The sequence below is a fragment of the Drosophila gunungcola genome, unplaced genomic scaffold (assembly GCF_025200985.1).
Source record: "Drosophila gunungcola strain Sukarami unplaced genomic scaffold, Dgunungcola_SK_2 000088F, whole genome shotgun sequence".
NCBI classification, from domain to species: Eukaryota; Metazoa; Arthropoda; class Insecta; order Diptera; family Drosophilidae; genus Drosophila; species Drosophila gunungcola.
Genome location: NW_026453250.1, coordinates 288,111 through 306,250, shown reverse-complemented (window position 1 = coordinate 306,250; position 18,140 = coordinate 288,111). Strand labels below are relative to the sequence as shown.

Sequence of the window (18,140 nt, the reverse complement as noted above, 5' to 3'; positions counted from 1 at the left end):
GTGACGACTGCAATATTGGACCTCAATGGTCATAAAGCTGCTGAAATATTTTCCCATTCGGATTAAAGAAAATGCTTACACCATCTTTTTTAAGGAAATGTTTTTTGCAATTAACCAGGGGAGAAAATCTTGAAGGCGACTTTAAAGGTTTTTTTTTATTTATTTTTTTTTAAATCTTTAAAAATAGCAGACTTTAATAAAAACATTTCACATTTTAGAAGGCGGTACTTTTTTTTTACATAAAAATGGAAATAAATTGGCTCAAGGCCGTCGGAGCATATCTTTCAGGTTTATATTCACACAAAAAAATCAAAAGATTCGTTTGGAAATTTAGGAATATGGAAGACCAAACTAAGTCGGTTCATTGAAATAATATTTTCCTCTGCCCTAACATAATTCAAATTCAAGTTGTCTCCCTAATAGTTTGCGTCCCCGCCTCCAGGCGACCTATATAGTCTAAGCTATATATCTAAAACTAAGGTTGGAGGGCGTGGTCACGCCCAAGAGCAGCTGCTGGTAGTGGATAACACGCCCAACAACTTAATCACTGGCAAGACCAAACAAAGCGCTAGGGAAGTGAAGGAAAGAAGGCCCGAAAAAATAAGGAAAAGCCCAAGCTTCCATGACCGTTAACACCTTCAGGGGCCAGCCGCACCCCTATCGCCCCCTTAACCCCTGATGGCCATCTCATTTATCAAGAGACGAACAAACAAACACGCGCCCATTGTTATTATTGGCATTATTGCGAAACAAACGGGCCACCAAATACAAATTGCTCAATTCAAAAATGTGTAATTTGGGGCTGTCACATTTGCCACGCCCCTTTGGCGTCCATCGCCCCCCATTCCTCAATATCACCTAAGATTGCGTGACCAAAAATTAAGGGGCTAGGGCGCCACAAAAGAAGATTGCACACGGCCACAAATAAATAATGTAATCAGCAATGAAGGCGAAATGAAAGGAATCAAAGGAGACAATATCGCACACGAGCGGGAAACTATGCACAACGCAAAAATAGGATCAAACGCTTATTTATTTTGACGTATACTGTCAACATTTTGGAGTTAAGATGTTATTTTTTATTTTAGGTTCAATTAATATGTTAACTATTTCTATAAACTTTTAAACCTTTTCAAAGCGATTATGGAATTGCATTGAAAACATGAAACTTCTTAACAAAAAATAGAACATCTCAAGATTTAAAATATAAGAAACTAAAACATTTTTAAAATATTTTTCATGTACGCTTTTTGTTTCAGTGAATTGCTTGCAAATTTAAAGAAAGATTCTAGCATCATTAATAACGCCTGGACAAGTGGACATCGGGCGCGTCTTTATATGAATAAATTAAACGTATTACTTGTGGCACTTGTGCTCTGTTCTTATTTTACTTTTTTGTCCGACTGCCCTGCATAAAACATTAAGCACATTAAGCATCAAACGAACCCTCATTCCGCCACTTCTGCACCAATTGAGACATTTAACAAAAAGGTCCGTTTACCTTTTTTAGTGCGTAAGTGTGCGAGTGTATGTAATAAATGTATAACACGCTTCGCTCTGCATATCCTCTTGAAGTCCCCTCCCCAAGAAATAACAGTGGACTTGACCTATGGCCTTTCTGATTTTTCAAAATCGCCTTGATTGCTCAGAAAACAACAATTGTTAAAAATTAATTGATTTATTTTATTTTGTCTTGTACTTTTTGTTTCATAAAAAGTTTAGTTTTAGAGTTTAGTTTATACATTAATTGACAGACTAGGATTTAATCCATTGGTAGAATGAATAAATACATATATAAATAAAGGAGACTTTTTAATAGGATTTTATTTGAACTCTTCTGTTATTTCTGGCAGCATCATTTATTCCTCAACCACTGTGGTCTTAGTGTTATATTTTTTTTTTTGAGAAAAGGTTTTCGCTTGCGTTTTCGTTTTTGTATTTTGTATACGCTGGTCAGGCAAATGGAGATGTGTGTTTTGGGGGTTCTTTCGTGTGAGTTAAACACCGGCCAAAGGAAGTGATATCCTCGGAGCCCTCAGCCGACGATTTTGCGACCCCTTCCGAACAGCTGCGCCATCCCACTGAATTTTGCATTATTTTATTTTATTTATTTCATTTTATTTTACGTTTATTTTTTTGTGTGTGCGAGTATTTCTGCCGCTCGTTCGGAGCTCGTTTAGACATCGTTTTGTCATTTTGGGGCCATGTGTGTGTGGGAATGTGCCTTAAATGTCAAACCCTTTTCAAAAATAGTCTGCAGAGGAGGCCACAGAATTTCGCTCGTTGTCCAGGACATTGTGGGCCCCCCTTGTGCACGCATCGTAAATTTTCCGCTCGTTTTACCGCCTTTCCGCTCTTCCTTTTTCCCCAGTTCTGCAGACAAATGAAATTGTATTATTAACACATCTGAGATGCCAAAGTAATGTTTGGTCAAACGTTGCTAATATGCCCAGAGTCTGGAGGCGTTCATGCAAATTGTTTACCTTATCCCCAGATTCCAAGAATCTGGGAATTCCCAGACTGACCGATCAAATCGCAGTGTCTGCACATTAGTCTCCCAGACACGCACAGATTTTCCCCCGATTTTCGCCTTCGATTTTGTTCTGCAACTGACACTTGTCCTGTCCCTTTCCCTGGATCCTCGATTCCGAAGCTTGAATCCTGTCTAGATGTCCATCTGCCAGTTTCAATTTGAAACAATGTCGCCGGGGGCCAGGAAAGCGCAATTTCTTTCATGTTGGGAAATCGCTTAGTGAAATCAAACAACGACTTGGAGAATTTGGCTCTCGACTTTTTGATTTCTGGGACAACAATTAAATGCGGGCCATGGAATAGTGTTCCCATGAACGTCACCCAGAAAAAAGGGAGAAGCAAAACGTCTGTCGCTTTAGTGTATTTGAATGGTTAAAACTACGCTAGTTTGCTGTTCAAAAACAACTAAGTATACAAAGTCTTGTAATAATTGTGTTCAATCAATTCATTATAAAATTAAAAAGATTATTTTTTTGGTTTTCCCAAATTATTTGAAGTGCGTTTGACTGACTTATGGTGTTTCAAAGTTTTATGAAAAAGAAAATCAAAAAAAATTGAGGCAGAACTATTTTTCTCTTCTTTAAATGCTTTAATGTTTATCATACAAAAACTTTCCTTTCATAAACTTTCCTCATTGACCTGTATTGATAAAGTGTCGTTTAATAACTGGTTTTGCCAGGGAAAACTCATTTGATTTGTCGGCACCACATGGCGTATGAGCAATTTTTTTAAGTTTGCGAATTCTGCAAAAAACTAACTTTAGCACAACCAAATAACAGACTGGCAAACTTTGTCAGCTAAACGAAATTTTGATCACTTTTGCCAACCTTTTGTATACGTATAAGTATTTTGCTAACCTTTTCTGAATTTCGATTAACACTTTTTGCTGTTCGAGTGGCATGCGACTTGATGGAAAATGCGCGGGGCAGCGAACCAAACAGAGTAGTGGAATTTTCCCAGGACCTTAGTGTTGATTTTCCACCGATTCTTTGCTCCCTTTTTGGGTGTTTTGCATGTTCACACATTGACCCTTCTTCTTTGGCCCGAAAAGGAACAAATTTATGGCCATTTGAGTGTTTGAGTGCGGCCAAAAAAAATGCGAGCCTTGTAGCAATTAGCAGGACCCTGAAATATTTTGTTGACCCTATTTAAAATATAATGACTAGCCGGGCAGAGGTTGCGACGATTTATTTGCTTTTAGCGCACCCGAAAATACCAAAATAAATTACAAATCAACCCCGAGCAGCACATTAGTCATCGACCCCAGTTCCGATGCCCAGATTCATCAAGTGAATCCAAAATTATGCATTCTTGCGATCCTAGTAGTCCACCCCCAAAAAGGTCGTTGCTACTTTAGTTAGTCAAACGATTTGGAGGGGCTGCTCTTATCAGCTGACAAGCAACTGAAAGCCACCATTTAAAGAAGGTAGGAGATTCATTGCCACGGTTTTTCTGCTAAAAACTTCATTTCAATAATTAAAAGCAATTAGCTTCGGCATACAGCATTGCTCCATATTAAAATGCCCGTGATATTAAAGTTCACAGCAGTTATTTATTCATTGCCGCGCAGCAAAATAAATAAAAAAATCGAAACTTAATTGCGACCTTAATGAGTGACACTAATTATTTGAAAATATTTTATGTGGCTATAGAAAGATTATAGTTCATTAATGTACATTATATAGATTATATACATTATGTCAACGACAATACACGTAGTAGGAAAAATAATTGTTTAAGAAAATGTTTATAGGCAAAAATTCTGCCAACTAACAACAATAATATCGTATGATTAAAGTATTTGGTGGTGTGATGACGTTCGGTCAATTGTAAATCTGGCTCAGCAGCTTTAAGTGTGGGCGGTGTACAGTGGGCGTGGCAGTGGGTGGTAAAATGCCAGCAATATTGGACAATGAACGAGACGGCGTCGTGACCTTTGCTGCTGACGAGCGGCGCAGTTTTCTTTTTTTTATTTTAAACTGTTCAGCAAACAAGTGGCAAGAGTTGCTGTTGCTGCTGCTGCTGCTACAAAAAATAAAAAGTATAGCCAAAAACAAAGGCCAAACCAAAAACGAGGAATTTATTTGCAACACGCGCCAGTCTGACCAAGATCTGTCGCCGCAGATAATCCCGCAAAAAGGCATTTAGTCGACTCGCCACTATATATGTACATATATATGTGCGATTCCTCAGTCTTCGCTGACAGCCATTAAAAAAGTTGTAAAGTGCGAAGATGTGGGTTGTATGCAATTAGCAAACTGTTTTATGGGCCCACACTTCGGACATCGAACCGAACATGACTGGGGACTCATCTGGAATCATGTGGATTATCCGGGAGCCGGAAGAACAGAGTTGTCGAACGAGAAAAGTTTCCCTATTACGGAATCGGTTGAACTGCCCCGGTAAGTTTATGGGCTAACAGAAATAAGAAATGGCATTAAAGGGGTAACAACCCATGGTTTTTTTTAAATTAATTTTGTTTTGATGAAAAACCGATTTTTTGCAAATTAATTTTTTGACCAATTTTTGCATTTTTAATAAAGGGCTACATCATCATTTTTTGCGGGCAAATTGAAAAACTTACAAAATTGTATCTGTAAATGCCATTTGATTGTGAATTTAATGACGAATTTACCGATGTATGACATTTCATCTTTTGACCATTACTTCTCAGCGTTTTGATAGATAAAACTGATTTTTAGGCGTTTTTTTTTGGTTTTTGGAGAGTTGTCGAAAAACTAAATCCGAATGAGTTATTTTGCTGTTACTTGGCCAAAATTAAACCTATAGCCATAAGAGTGACTGTTTTGTAAAGCTGGCGAGCTATACTTCCGATCCACAATCTGTTTGGAAAAAGGGAGTACATCACAATTTTTTGCGAAAATTTGAAAATCTGACAGTTTTGTAACTGTGAGTGCCATTTGATGGGCAATTTAATGACGAGTTCAGCGATATATGACATTCCATCTCACCACTTTTTGCCAGGGTTTTGATTAGAAAATTTAATTTTATCATTTAATACAACAAATTGATCTAAATGTTTTTTTAATTGGTTTTTGTACGCACATCCATAATATAGACTGTTTTGTGATGAAGGATGAATCCACGGTCGATTTGGAAAGATTATATTAATTTAAAAAACACATAACCTTGCACCTGCTTCTGATCAACTGCCACTACGTACTCCATAAAAGAGATAACTAGTTCACAGTCCCTCCATTAGATAAAGCCGTTCTGGTAGCAATCCCAACTGAAAACTGAAAACTGGCTCGTGCGGCAAAAGTTTGCAATAATTATCCGAGTTTCGCCACAATGAAGCCATAAGGCATAAGGCCCATCCCATCTGCTGGTGAATTCCCAGCACGTTTTGGCTGCCTTTGGGGAGAGGGGTCAGAGGTCAGGGGTCCTGGCTCCAGTATCCTGTACCCAGTATCCGGAGTGCTGGTTAAGGGATAAACTAACAACTATTAAGTGAACTTTTTAATGCTCAACTTTTGTGTGCTGTAAATTAGGGCCACGAACTGTGAAGGCATCAGAATGATTGGCAGGCCCCAGCAACAATGAAACTGCAGTAATTCGGGCTGGTAATTTACATCCCCTGAAATACAAGTACACTGAGAATAATCAAAGTGATTCATTGAAAACTTTTACCACCGGAGAAAAAGAATTTTAAGAGGCATATAAAAATAAGTTGTATATACTTTTTTGATATCGTTATTTTTTTATCTTTTATAAAGCTGTAAACATTTTCTACAATTGCTGGCTTTTTTAGGTATGAATATTTTTCGCGTGTACCAACGAGATAACCATGAGATAACCCGGGTGGCAGAGTCCCCATATGGCTGCGATTAAATTGACAAATCTGGGGAGTGAGAGGGGCAGGGTTTTCCTCTGACTTGCCTATGATTTATAGCCGTAATTAAAATCTGTTGCTGCAGGCTGGCTCAAATAAGCCGCTAAGACTTTTGTCAAAAGATATAAAGGCGAGCTTAAAGCGCTGGCCAAAGAAAAATCCTTTTATGCCGGAATTTAATTAAGGCAAATCTCCCTAAACACACACAGACACACATTCGCACACATGCCCGCCCAGATTCCACGGGGGCTACTGAAAATGCCGGACGGAAAAGCGGAAAATGGGAAATGGGAAGAGGGAAAAGGGGGTTTTGGGCGGCCATCCAATATTGCCGTATTGTTCCAGTGCCCCCCTTTTTTCGGGGGATCTGCCAACAGTGCACATGATGTTCCGTTGCTATCTTTTCCATACAGCCTGCATATTTGTTGAGTGTTCGCACTGGACAGAGCCCAAAAAGAGGAAATATCGGTCAACAATAACAAATAGGCTGACAACTAGGGACTGGCTGGCCAACACCGCCAAAAATGTCACCGAAAATGCTGGAATTCCATTGTTTAAATTACGCAAGAGCAATTATTTTGCACTAAAAAATAAATATTTTTATCAATTAAATATATAAGAGAAGTATATGATTTCCAAGCTTTTTCTGATTTTTAAATTTGAAACTAATTTTAATACCTATAGTTAATCGGACCTACTGGTTGTTGATAATAAATATTGATTGCTTTACATTTCTCACGGTGTTCAAGTATTTGTGTATTTTTTACCGCTAAAACGGGCACGCACTCCAAACAATGGCCAGAAGCAGTTTTCCAGTTAACACCGAAACAACTCACACAGCACACAGTCACTCTACGTTTTATGTAGAACTTAATAAAGATATCTGTGCATATCATATCATCGCCAATAAATTGCTGAAAACTGACTGCTTTACTGCTGACGGATATACTGGCGCAGTCTAGTTGGCTTTCCACTAGTGTTTCTCGGCTTAGGGCGCTCACCACTGCCTATGAGGAATATTTATCGCTTGTTTTCTCGCCTCAAGTGGAGACTTCGAGGCGTTAAAAGGTGTAAATCAAATGGCTAGCATTTTCGCATAAAGTTCTGCGATAAGGTTATGACTTAATAAACAACAGAGTGATGTGTGAGGATTCTGAGTGGTTAAAAAACATGCGTCATATTTTAAATTACTCAAGCGGGAGGATTCGAAAATATTGGGTCGTTTGCTTTAATTATAGGTTAAAGTTTTGAGTTGCAGTATGCAATCAGTCAGTTGAGTTTAGGCTTTCGACGGATAAAGAAATACATTTTTCGAGCGGAAGGTTCACAGTGAACTATAATCTTGAGTGCTTTAACTACTTGCGAGAAGTTTGAAAAATATTTGAATCAAGTGAAAAATTATTCCATGGTTAAAAATTTTATTTTTTTTCTACTTTTGTGAAATATCTTAATAGAAATAAAAAAATGAAAATCAAAGACCAACAATGAATTTCAAAAGAAACAATCTAGAACTGCTGAATATTTGTTGACATATTTTTATTGATCAAACAATGTGATATGATAAGTCTGGATATCAGTCAGTTGTGGATATTTTCCAGTCGGGATCTCGACTGCAACCTTCTTTCTTGTTTCTAAATTGGTTTTTGCCTTAACTAAGCTAAATACCTTGCTGATAATGGGCTTCACTGATGGGTAGACTTATCGAATGCTTACGTAAATAACCTGGCAAGCCAATTGCTTAATTTGCAGTAGTGTGGGCTTTTCTCAGCTTGTAAAAATTTAACCTTTCCATTTACAGCTGCCTGTACATACACTTAACGGGAACTGTCACTTAAATGCAAAGTACAACGACTGTACTTTCATGCCATAAAATATTAATAAATTATTTAATTGTCGCCAAGTAACTAAAAAGTATAAGTAGCAGCAGGCGAGAAAAAGAGGGTGTGAGAAAGAGAGGAGACATCTAATTCAATTACCGTTAGCCCGGTCGTCTGCCAAGCGTCTCAATATAAAAACTCAATTTAATGGATGCCAAAGCTTGCCGCATATATATATATAAAAATATATATACTTGGGTGTTGGGTTGTCGTGGGGTCTTGAGCTCCTGAGGTCCTGAAAGCCTGTCAACAACATTCACCGGAGCGCAGCGAGTAGCAACAACATCGCAGACCCGAAGCAACAACATCATCTGTGGTATTGGCCTATAATAAAAGAGGCCAACAACAGCAGCAGAACAAGCTTAGCCTGGTTTTTTTATGGCGAGCGCAGGGTGCTTCTGAAGGAGCAACTGCAATCAAAGTTGCGGCAGAAGCACGCAGAAAAGCCACAAATACCAGAGATGTTAGTTTTTAGATATATATAAAAAAAAATCTTTTTATAAGACACTTCTGTGTGCGAGTAATTTGTTTTTTATATTTCTGAATAGTTATAATTAGGAAAATTTGCGTTTTGTAAGCCCCGGAAAATTTATTGCTGCGTTTCACTAACAACAACATCAGTTAGAGAAAAACAAGCTTGAAACCACAAAGGCAAACATGAAGGAAGTATGAAGCCGCAGGACAAAAACAGAAGCACTGCAACATCAGCCAACTCAGAAAAAGCAATGAAGACACACAATAACAACGTCAGTTAAAACACCATAAAATATGAAAAAGCAACCTTAGAAAATATATTCGAGGCAAGGAAATAGCGAATAAAATCCTTTAAATAATAAGTAAAAAAATCTAAAGTCGATGAGTCGCAAATTATGAGCACAGCACTTAAATCTTGTGAATAAGACAATAAACCAAAAATTCTTATTTGTTAGATTTAACTTTCGCATGTACTTTCACCCAAATAAATCGCTCTAAATTGGTTAAGTGAACCCTTGGTAAAAGTCAAATGAGGAGAAGTCAAAATCGGAGACAAAGACAATGGCAGCTGCTGGACCAAATGACATTTCCATAGAAATTAACAGTTCATGGACCCAGTGGGCATTACTTTGCATATACACGCGCACATATAATTATGCCCACTTGGCATCGATGCCGCTGAATTCGATGCTTTTGATGGCATCGATGCCGACGCTTCAATGAAGTGAAATCGCACTGGAATCGCAGTGTGTGTGAGCATCATTCGGGGGAATTTGTCACGATTACCAAACTCGATATACACTTCACTTCAGGCCGATTCGTTCGACGACCCCGGTGAGTGAAAGAGTCAAGGAGTGGAAGAGACGGGGCATGGCCCGAAGAAAGAGACAGAAACAGACAGAAAAGGCGCAGATTCTGGGCAGATACTGCCAAATGGCGTAATTGATTCACTTCGATTGATTTTGGTCAGCAGCTGGGTCTGCTGGTTACTGACTTTTCTCGCCACGTCCCGGCTTTTCCCCCGATTTTCCCCGATTTTTCCGTTTTCATCTCACATTTTGCCACGTACTTATGCGGCCTGCGACAAATGCTCATTATGAGGCATCAAACTAGTTAGGGAAAACTGCGATGATGTGTGGGAATGGAAAGAAACGGCAGAACAGGAGAGGAAACCCCAAAGAAAACCCCGAAAGGGAAAATCGGAAAAGTGTCAAAAAGAGTGGGTTGGAAAGATGTGTGCAAGTGAGAAATACTGGTAAAGCAAAAAAATGTATCTCCAGAAATAAGCTAAGAAATAAATATTCATATTTATAAAGTATTACAAATTGATAATGTTGGTTACAAATATGTAAACCTCCAATTCAAAAAGGAGTTTAAATTTAATTAATTGTTTTTAGAAGTATTCAAACGTTCTGATATATGCACCCTTAAGTTCTTCCTTAATTACAATTCCCCATCTGGAAATTTCGAATTCTCTTTATGACCGTAATTAAGCTCAATTATGTTTAAAATTCACAGTATTACCCCAATTAAAATTTCTTACCGCCTTGTATATTAATTATCTTTATGTGTTTTGATGCCTTGAGGCTTGTAGTTTGGCCCTTGGTCGATTGTGCCTTTTATTTTATTATCTGGCAGTAAACACTCCCCCAGGAGAACTAACTTAAGATTGTGAACCAAATAATTGTCCAGCTATGGGAGATGGTTCTTCCGTTGGGAAAGTCCCTCATGTCCTGATTCCAACCGAATTCATGAAACATTAAATGGTTGTCCCTATGTGGGGTACATCGGCGGATTAGTAAGTAATGATAGCTTGGAAAAGAAATATAGGGAAATAAAGAAAAGGGAATTTGGGGCTTCTTCATTTCGTATAAATAATACTTAAACAAATTTTGTTAATATTTATCGTTAGATAAAAATGATACATTTTATAAGAGTTTGTTTAAAATATTATTCTTAGATATTTGCAAATTTATTATCATTCACATAGGTGCAAAAACCTATGGGTATTTTTACAAACATGCTCCTCAAAAAGGGGAATTTATATTCGGTTAGCCTGGCAGCTCCTCGAATTATTATTTTAGCCTGTTTCGGCCGTCTTCGGTTTCAAGTTCATATTTATGTGGCCACTGGGAGCTGTTTGCCGAGACTTAAGTGATTTTGTCCGCCATCAGGAAAGCGAAAACTGCTGCCAAGTCCCAGAGCCCGCTGCCTTGGCCTTCGTCTTCGTCTTGGTCAGTTGTGTTGGCCAGCTGTCTGAACTGCCGAACTGCTCCTTTTGATTATTGTTATTATTATTCTCGTCAGTTTCAGTTGATACTCCTGACAGGTATTTGTGGACAGGACCAATGGGGAGACTACACAGGGAAAATTGGTCAGCCACGAAAAGAATCTAAGTTTGATATGTTTGACCGGATGTTTAGAATACAAGGGATATGGCCTGGCATAAAACTCTGGAAATATAAACAAAAAAAATGCACGATAAAGGAGTACTCTTTGGTTTAATGTTAAACCATTTTGTGAGATAATTTTCTCAGACTGTTTCCTTTTTTGTTTCAAATATGTGATCCCTGACCTGATCTTTGATTCGTCTTTTTTGTTTGTGTAGTACAACATTTAGTTCATTGCTCTCTGCCTGCCATTTTGATTCGTTTCTACTTGGCTGACATCTTTTTCATGTTTACTTTTGACTTAATTAGGGCACACCACCCCAAAAAACCAGACACGTGGCCCAGACTGTAGTTCACTTCGCCCACAATTCGTGACAATATTCGAAGGTCTTCCATCTTGCTCTGTGTTCCGCCGATGTTTCTTTGGTCATAGCCCCTGGTTGGGGTCTGTTTTGGGGCCACTGCGACTTATGAACTTAACAAGAATAATAAATGAAGCGGGCGACGCGAGTGTTCGACTGTGAAATACGCTTTGCAAAACCAAAAGCCCAACATTTTCTTATTTTTTTGGGGGCCAATGGAAATGAGTTTCGCCTTTGGACAAAAGCGAGTCCTCCGAATGTTGTGTCCAACATATTTGTACGTCTTCGCTGGGAGCGGTTTGCCTGGGAGTTATGTTTTTATCTGTATCGCAATCCTAATGAGATGGTGTTAAAAGTTTCATCTAGAGCTCAGTCCTGAGTATTGAGTGTATAAATACAACAGTTGAAGTGACACAGGACCTTTCAAAGCGAAGGGTCTAAAGCTGTAAAATCTACGTGCAAATCTCTTTTCAACAATGCTACATAAATATAAAATATACAAATAAATATATAATTTTAAATCACCCATTTTGTATTAAGAACTTCAACATATTTACTCCCTATCTGGCCAATAAAATCTTTTTGTTTTCTAAAGTTTCTTTGGGGATTTTAGTATTCCAATTTGTAGGGGCAATTTATAGTAAAAGTTTTTCTTGCATATCCAACAGCTTGCAATGGATTTAGATGTTTTTGTATCCCAACTTGAGCGCCTCTGAGGGGCTTTTCCTCCATGCCTTGCCGCTCTTCCCAATTTCCCCGCACCACCCCAACTTTTCCCGCTTTTCCCACAATAACAGCAGGAGAGACGAGAAGGGGACTGGGCTAGATAAATATCTTTGCATAATTAAATCCAATTGGGCGCACAACTCGCAGCTTTTGTTCGCAGCTTTTAGCCAAAAAAAGGGAGACAAGGGGCCAAGTCAATCAAAAGTTGGCCCACAGCTCAGTTGGCCAACGGCAAATAGCAAACGGAATAAAGACGGAGTGAAAATAGCAAAAATCAGCCAGGGAGTGGAAAAATTAAGAGCGCCAACGAAGGAAGACTAATTGGCAGCCGGCGAGCGGGGCATAAACTAATTAAATCAAATTATATAGATATACTAGATGTAGCCCGACTCCCGGGCATATATCTCCGGCGAGATCGTAAATCGCTTGCCACTTTGACCGCCCGCAAGGCCCCGAAATACACCTCCAAATATACATATTGCCTATCTATAGCATATCTCTTTGTTTATCCAACTGCGTCTCCTAAAATTGATTTACTTAACCCATTGACGCAATTCAATTAGGAGAATAAATAGACCAAATAAAAAGGGAAAAAACATAGATTCTATCAATGTTACTACCGATGTAAACCATTGCACTTTGCTATACAGAAACAGTAGTAAGTAATTACTATAATAACAAATGGGATCCTCATTAAATCTGATGAGAACATTATATTTATATTTATTTTTAAATTATACAGCTATCGCATGTGACTTAAAATATCGAATGATTTGTTAAGATTGTACTACGAAAAAAAAAAAACTATAATAGAAGGACATTTAACCAGGAAAACCACGAGATAAACTTTAACCTATGGTCAGCTTTTGCTGACCACAAAAACGTTGCATGTAATATTTTCATATTTTGCTGAATTTCATTTATTTTATTTAACATTTGGGTGGGGTTAAGGACATGCGGTTTTTACTGCAACCGAAATTTGGCTCAAAGGCTTTTGGTCGACTTTCCATATAGCAGTGAGGCGGATGAGATTTTATAAATAGCATTAAAATTAATCTGCAGTGATTCTGTTGTTTTTTTTTAATGAGTTTCACACATTAAACAATGTGATGCACAAATTTAAAACATATAACTGTAGGGGAAGCTATTCCCATAAAATAGTCAAAAGTCAGTTCCCTAATATCTACACGTGCATTTCTGCCAATGAAACTAAAACAATAACTTCTTTTTTAAACACACACGTCACATGGCTGAACGACAAATTTTGCACTTCTGTTTGAGTTCAGTTGGCTTGTTTAGTTCCCCTCCCTGGTGTTTTGTCAACTATTTCAAACACGTCTATCTATTATTCAAGTTCGCTCCCAGCCAGCGTTGTAGATTACAGCTTGTGCGCTTTCAATAAAACATTTTTGTGTCAATGCTCCGGAATCATTTTCCCACTGGTGTTTACTCATATATTGATTTTTGCATGCGGTTTCGAATTGCTCCGAGCTAAGTGAATTTTAATTGCTGCCGGCTCGGTTTAATTGAGACAGAGCTTAGAGAAATATTTTATTTAGCCATAAATCGGGCGTTGAAAAACCAGAAAACAAATATCAAGCATTCTCGCATCAAATGCTTGTCAAATGTGACTGACGGCCAGAATTTCGGAGGAATGTATTTTGGCCTTGTAATCTTGGCTGCTGTCTGTTTGCTTGATGGGTACTATTTGTTATTAAATCGTGTGATGCCACATAGATAAAAAAATTTCTATGCCACCAGGGTATACTGGGTATATGCCCTGATAAATCTCGGTCCATAAAATTTCATGGCCGGCGATCAGTTTTTCAATTAGTGGTAAGATCTTTTGGCCAATTTTGCCTATTCCGCCTGCTTAATTTTGCGTAAAATCGAACAGGTGACCGAGGAAACTGGCAACTATTTCAATTTGGCAGCCAAGTGGCTTTCCAGCACATTAAACGCTGTCTGGAGGCTGCTCACCTCGCTCTTGTGTATATTTTTATTTTTATCAGCATAAAAGCAGCAAGTGGCCGGCAACAAAAGCCAAAATATGTTGTGAAACATTGGGGTTTCTTGCCATCTCTGGCCCGATTTTCTTTCTTTATTTGGCGAAAAGCGGATAACAAAGCCCTAAATTTGGATAACGGGAAAGTTGGCAGCGGGCTTAGCGTCCCCGATTCATAACTAGCGAAAGGCAAAAAGTTTGTGAACAAGTTTGGCGGGATTACTGCCAGTTATGGGTTGGTTCTGGGGCTTTGCCAACTTTCCACTTGTTATGTTTAGATTAATAGCGCGATCCTGTCATCAATCGAGATATTTGTATTTGTGGAAAAAATTATTTAATTCCATTGGATTTGAAATTTTAAGTTTATTATCTTATTGGTAGACTTAAAAGGTGAATAGTTAAAAATAATTCATACGTTTTTTACTAATAAAACCGAAAATAGCTAAATGTAAAATATAAAAACCCAAAAGAATAATTATTTAATTAAAAATATATACAAAAATATACATTTTAGTTAGTTTTTCATTTAAAATTTCGTTTTATATAATTCTACATTTCAAAAGTCTTTAGTTAATATTAACTGTTACAATTATTTGCAATCAAAGAAAGGTTGCAGCCAAAAGTTTTGTTATATTTAATTTATTTCCATTGCGGTTGTCAACTTTTAGTTTAATTCGTCGAGTTGGCAACAAATTATATTTTGCAAAAGCTCGTGCCGCTTTAAATTTGTGTTTAACTTTTGTACACATGTTTGCGGCTTGTGCGACTGTTTTCCACATATATTCAGCTGAGAGCTTGCTTGCCGCTCTCCACTGTTTTCCTCTGGTTTCCCGTTTTTCGTTTTCCGTTTTTCCTGCACTCAGTGCGCTCAACACTTTAGTCACTTTTCAATGGAGGCGGCCGAAAGATTTAGCCACCAGCTCCTAGCAACGTTTTCCCTCGGTTTTCCCTCCGTCTTTCCCTCCGCCCGTCTACGGAGGTATGAAAAACTCGTACATTTACTACAAACATTTGGCAAATTGTTATAGAAAAAGCCCACACACACATGGGAATACACACATGCGAATAAATTTGGTTGCGAAACTCGACTACAACATATGTTAACGACGCATTTGCCTTTGGATGTCTGCTGGATGTGTTCTTTTTTCTCATTTACTGGTTCTGTTCAGCACACCCTGCACTTGAAGATAATAAAAGGGGTATCATCAAAATATGAATGTGAGAAAAAGTTTTTTGTAATATTTTAGAGCTTAAAATATCATCTTTAAAAATATGAAGCAAACGGATTTAACAGAACACATGTTGAAAATCTAAAATAAGATTGTCTTTTCAAAAAAAAACCAAATAATTTATATATATTCAATGCAGAATCAGATGTAATTTAAAATAAAGTACGAAGTATACTTTAGTCGATCATTTGAAGCGCTCCCCAATCATTGTTATGCATATCCAGCACGTGCCGCTAACGTCTGCAATGGTGACACTGTCTCCCAGAAGTATTCCCACACTTATGGAAGATTTTGATCTCGTTTTGCGTAAAAATAAAGAGGAACCCCGGCTAACCCATCGACATTTTAAAGCTCTCGAAAGGGATAGACATTCGTCCTGCGGAATAGGACACTCTGTCGCAGGATAAACCTATAGATTTAAGCCGGGCAAAAATTGAAGGAACTTTCTGACAACGGCAATTACACTTGCTAAATTACTCGAGTCCTGGCTTTATAAATGTTGGCAACAAATTCCGGGCAACCCAGTAAATAATAAGTGCAGGAACGGAGTGATTTGCACAGCTTGAAAGCAACTTGTGATGAGCTCATTAAAATACTCTTCTTCACTCGTAAGCCAACCCGCAGTGATTTGAGTCGGCAGGCCATTTATTTTGAATATTATTTATTTAAATAGATTTATAAATCACCAAATTGCTTTTGGCGCCCCCTTTATTTTGCTCTCATTTTATAATTTCATTTTGCGGCGCCACATCAAACATTAAAGCTTGCCAAGGCCTTCACTCGCCTCCGATTGTCACACGTGCACCTTGGTCAAAACTATTGTTCTTTAAATATATTTACATTTTCTGGGATATTTAAAAGTCAGAAAGTTTGTAAGACGATTAGAAAAATATAGAAATAATAATATTCAGGGAAAGTATTATTATTCATATTGAGAAAAAGTCCCTTAAAAACACAATTTTTCTGTAGAGTTTGAGCCCTGAGAAATCCTCTAAGTCCAATCGATTTTCGGTAGCACCGCCTGATTATTTTCTCATTACTTGACACCTATACTCCACGGTGCTGCCATCGCCTTCCATTTGGGTTAGCATTTTTGGGCGGCCATTTGCATATTTTGCAGTTGCTAACGGCAAAGCTAAGGTAACTTTAACTGTAAGTGTAGCGGTAACGGCAACGGTAACGGTAAGTGCTTAGCCGGCTTTGCGATGTAAATGCGTGCCATTTGAAATAACAAACTGCATTCCACACGCACCGTCGCGATATATATGTAAATATATAAATGCAGGGTTTGTTGAACCGCCCCCGAAGCTGTATATTCTTTTGGTTTATTCGAACTTCATTTCCGGCGTTGAGAAAAAGCGGATACGAAATACGGCTGCCATTTTACGGCTTAGCTTTTGGTATTCAAATGAATTGGTAATAAAATGGAGGGGCTGCATCAACTGCTTAAATAATACAATTCAATTTAAATGATACATTTGTTTGGAAGACTGCATTCGAAGGTAGGAAATTCATTGCTGCGGCAGTTTGAATCACTCTGGGCAATACTGCGGATGAGCAATGCTTCACAAACCGTCGAAGCGATGTTGCTCATCCGCAGTGTTGACAAAAATCAAAAATTTTTGGCTATATAGCCAATTATTTTTTTTTTTATTTTTTTACGTTTTAATGTATAAAACCAGTAATTAAAATACTATTTTTAAAATAAAAATTCACAAAATGAGCGCTAAATTCATTAGTGAAATATTTCATAAGGGACTTGTCTTCCCGCGACGAATCTAAAAGTCGGGAAAACTGAAATGTAGTGTGCGGATGTTTATGAACCTCCATTGTCCTCCTCCCTTTACCGATCTTCTTCAATAGAGCGAATTTCCCGATTCAGATTGAGATATTCCCTTTTCGGTTTTTTTTCGGAGGGCTGTCATGTCGAGGCAGACATCTAATCCTTTTTATGTGCCCCAGACACGCAAGGTGCTCCTCATGCTGCAGAGGGGAATTCGCGGGGCGGTGCTGCCAATTTGTGTGTGGCGGCTTATCACTTATCTAGGCGGCTTTTCCACGAGAAGAAGTAATGTGGGGGCGGAGGATACGCCCTGGATTTTCCCATTAAAGTCGAGAGTGGCGGGAAAGCCGTAGCGATGCGTGCAGAGTGGCCGGCAAAAGTTTCGGCTCTAGGATCGCCAGAGGGGTCTGAAGTTTCGGGGAGGGGGAACGCTTTAGCTAGGGTGCTGGAAAAATCTGGCAGATGCGGGGAAAAATAAAATCCTCCTTAGCCAGAGGCCAGCCAGCTAGCTATTGTTGTTGATGCCTTTTTATTTTAATTCCCAAATCGAAAAAGTTTCGCTTTGGCGATTACGGCAGGCAAAACTCTAAACGCCTTAAGCGTTTCGGTGGAAAAGCCGTGGAAAAATCGGGGGACTGGGCATAAAGCGTATGTGAACTACTAATTCAACATGTCTGGGAAGTTTCTTTTTCACCGCTCAGCCTTTATCTCGTTTCTTATGCTGGGGAGAGCCGGAAAAGGCACAATAGAGAACCTCTTATCGCTTAACGATTAAAAATGATTAAGTTCCCAAGTTAACGGGAAAAGAAGTAAAGTAAAAGTTACATTAGATGCAATTTATGTAGCTTTTTATTGGAGATGAACAGCAAATGATAAAAAACATTTAAAGCATTACGAGTGCGAATAATA

General features: G+C 38.3%; 1 protein-coding gene and 1 long non-coding RNA gene across 4 annotated transcripts in view; one reads left to right on the top strand and one right to left on the bottom strand.

The window, feature by feature from the left end:
* The window catches only part of LOC128264990 (sex peptide receptor), a 44,784-nt gene that overhangs the window by 11,740 nt on the left and 14,904 nt on the right, over positions 1 to 18,140 (top strand). Inside the window, exon 1 of one of the 3 annotated variants that reach the window (XM_053000740.1) lies at positions 7,675 to 7,775. The exons of 1 other annotated variant lie outside the window; for it this stretch is intronic. The gene's annotated coding sequence lies outside the window, so the exon portion shown is untranslated. Of the gene's footprint in view, positions 1 to 7,674; positions 7,794 to 18,140 lie in introns of those variants that run through there. One more of the 3 variants, XM_053000739.1, reaches the window with a different exon arrangement.
* LOC128264991 (uncharacterized) lies at positions 2,157 to 3,697 on the bottom strand. The gene is made up of 3 exons (XR_008268789.1): positions 3,390 to 3,697; positions 2,484 to 2,801; positions 2,157 to 2,373 (listed from the first exon to the last, which is right to left on the bottom strand). It is a non-coding gene; the product is annotated as an uncharacterized LOC128264991 (long non-coding RNA).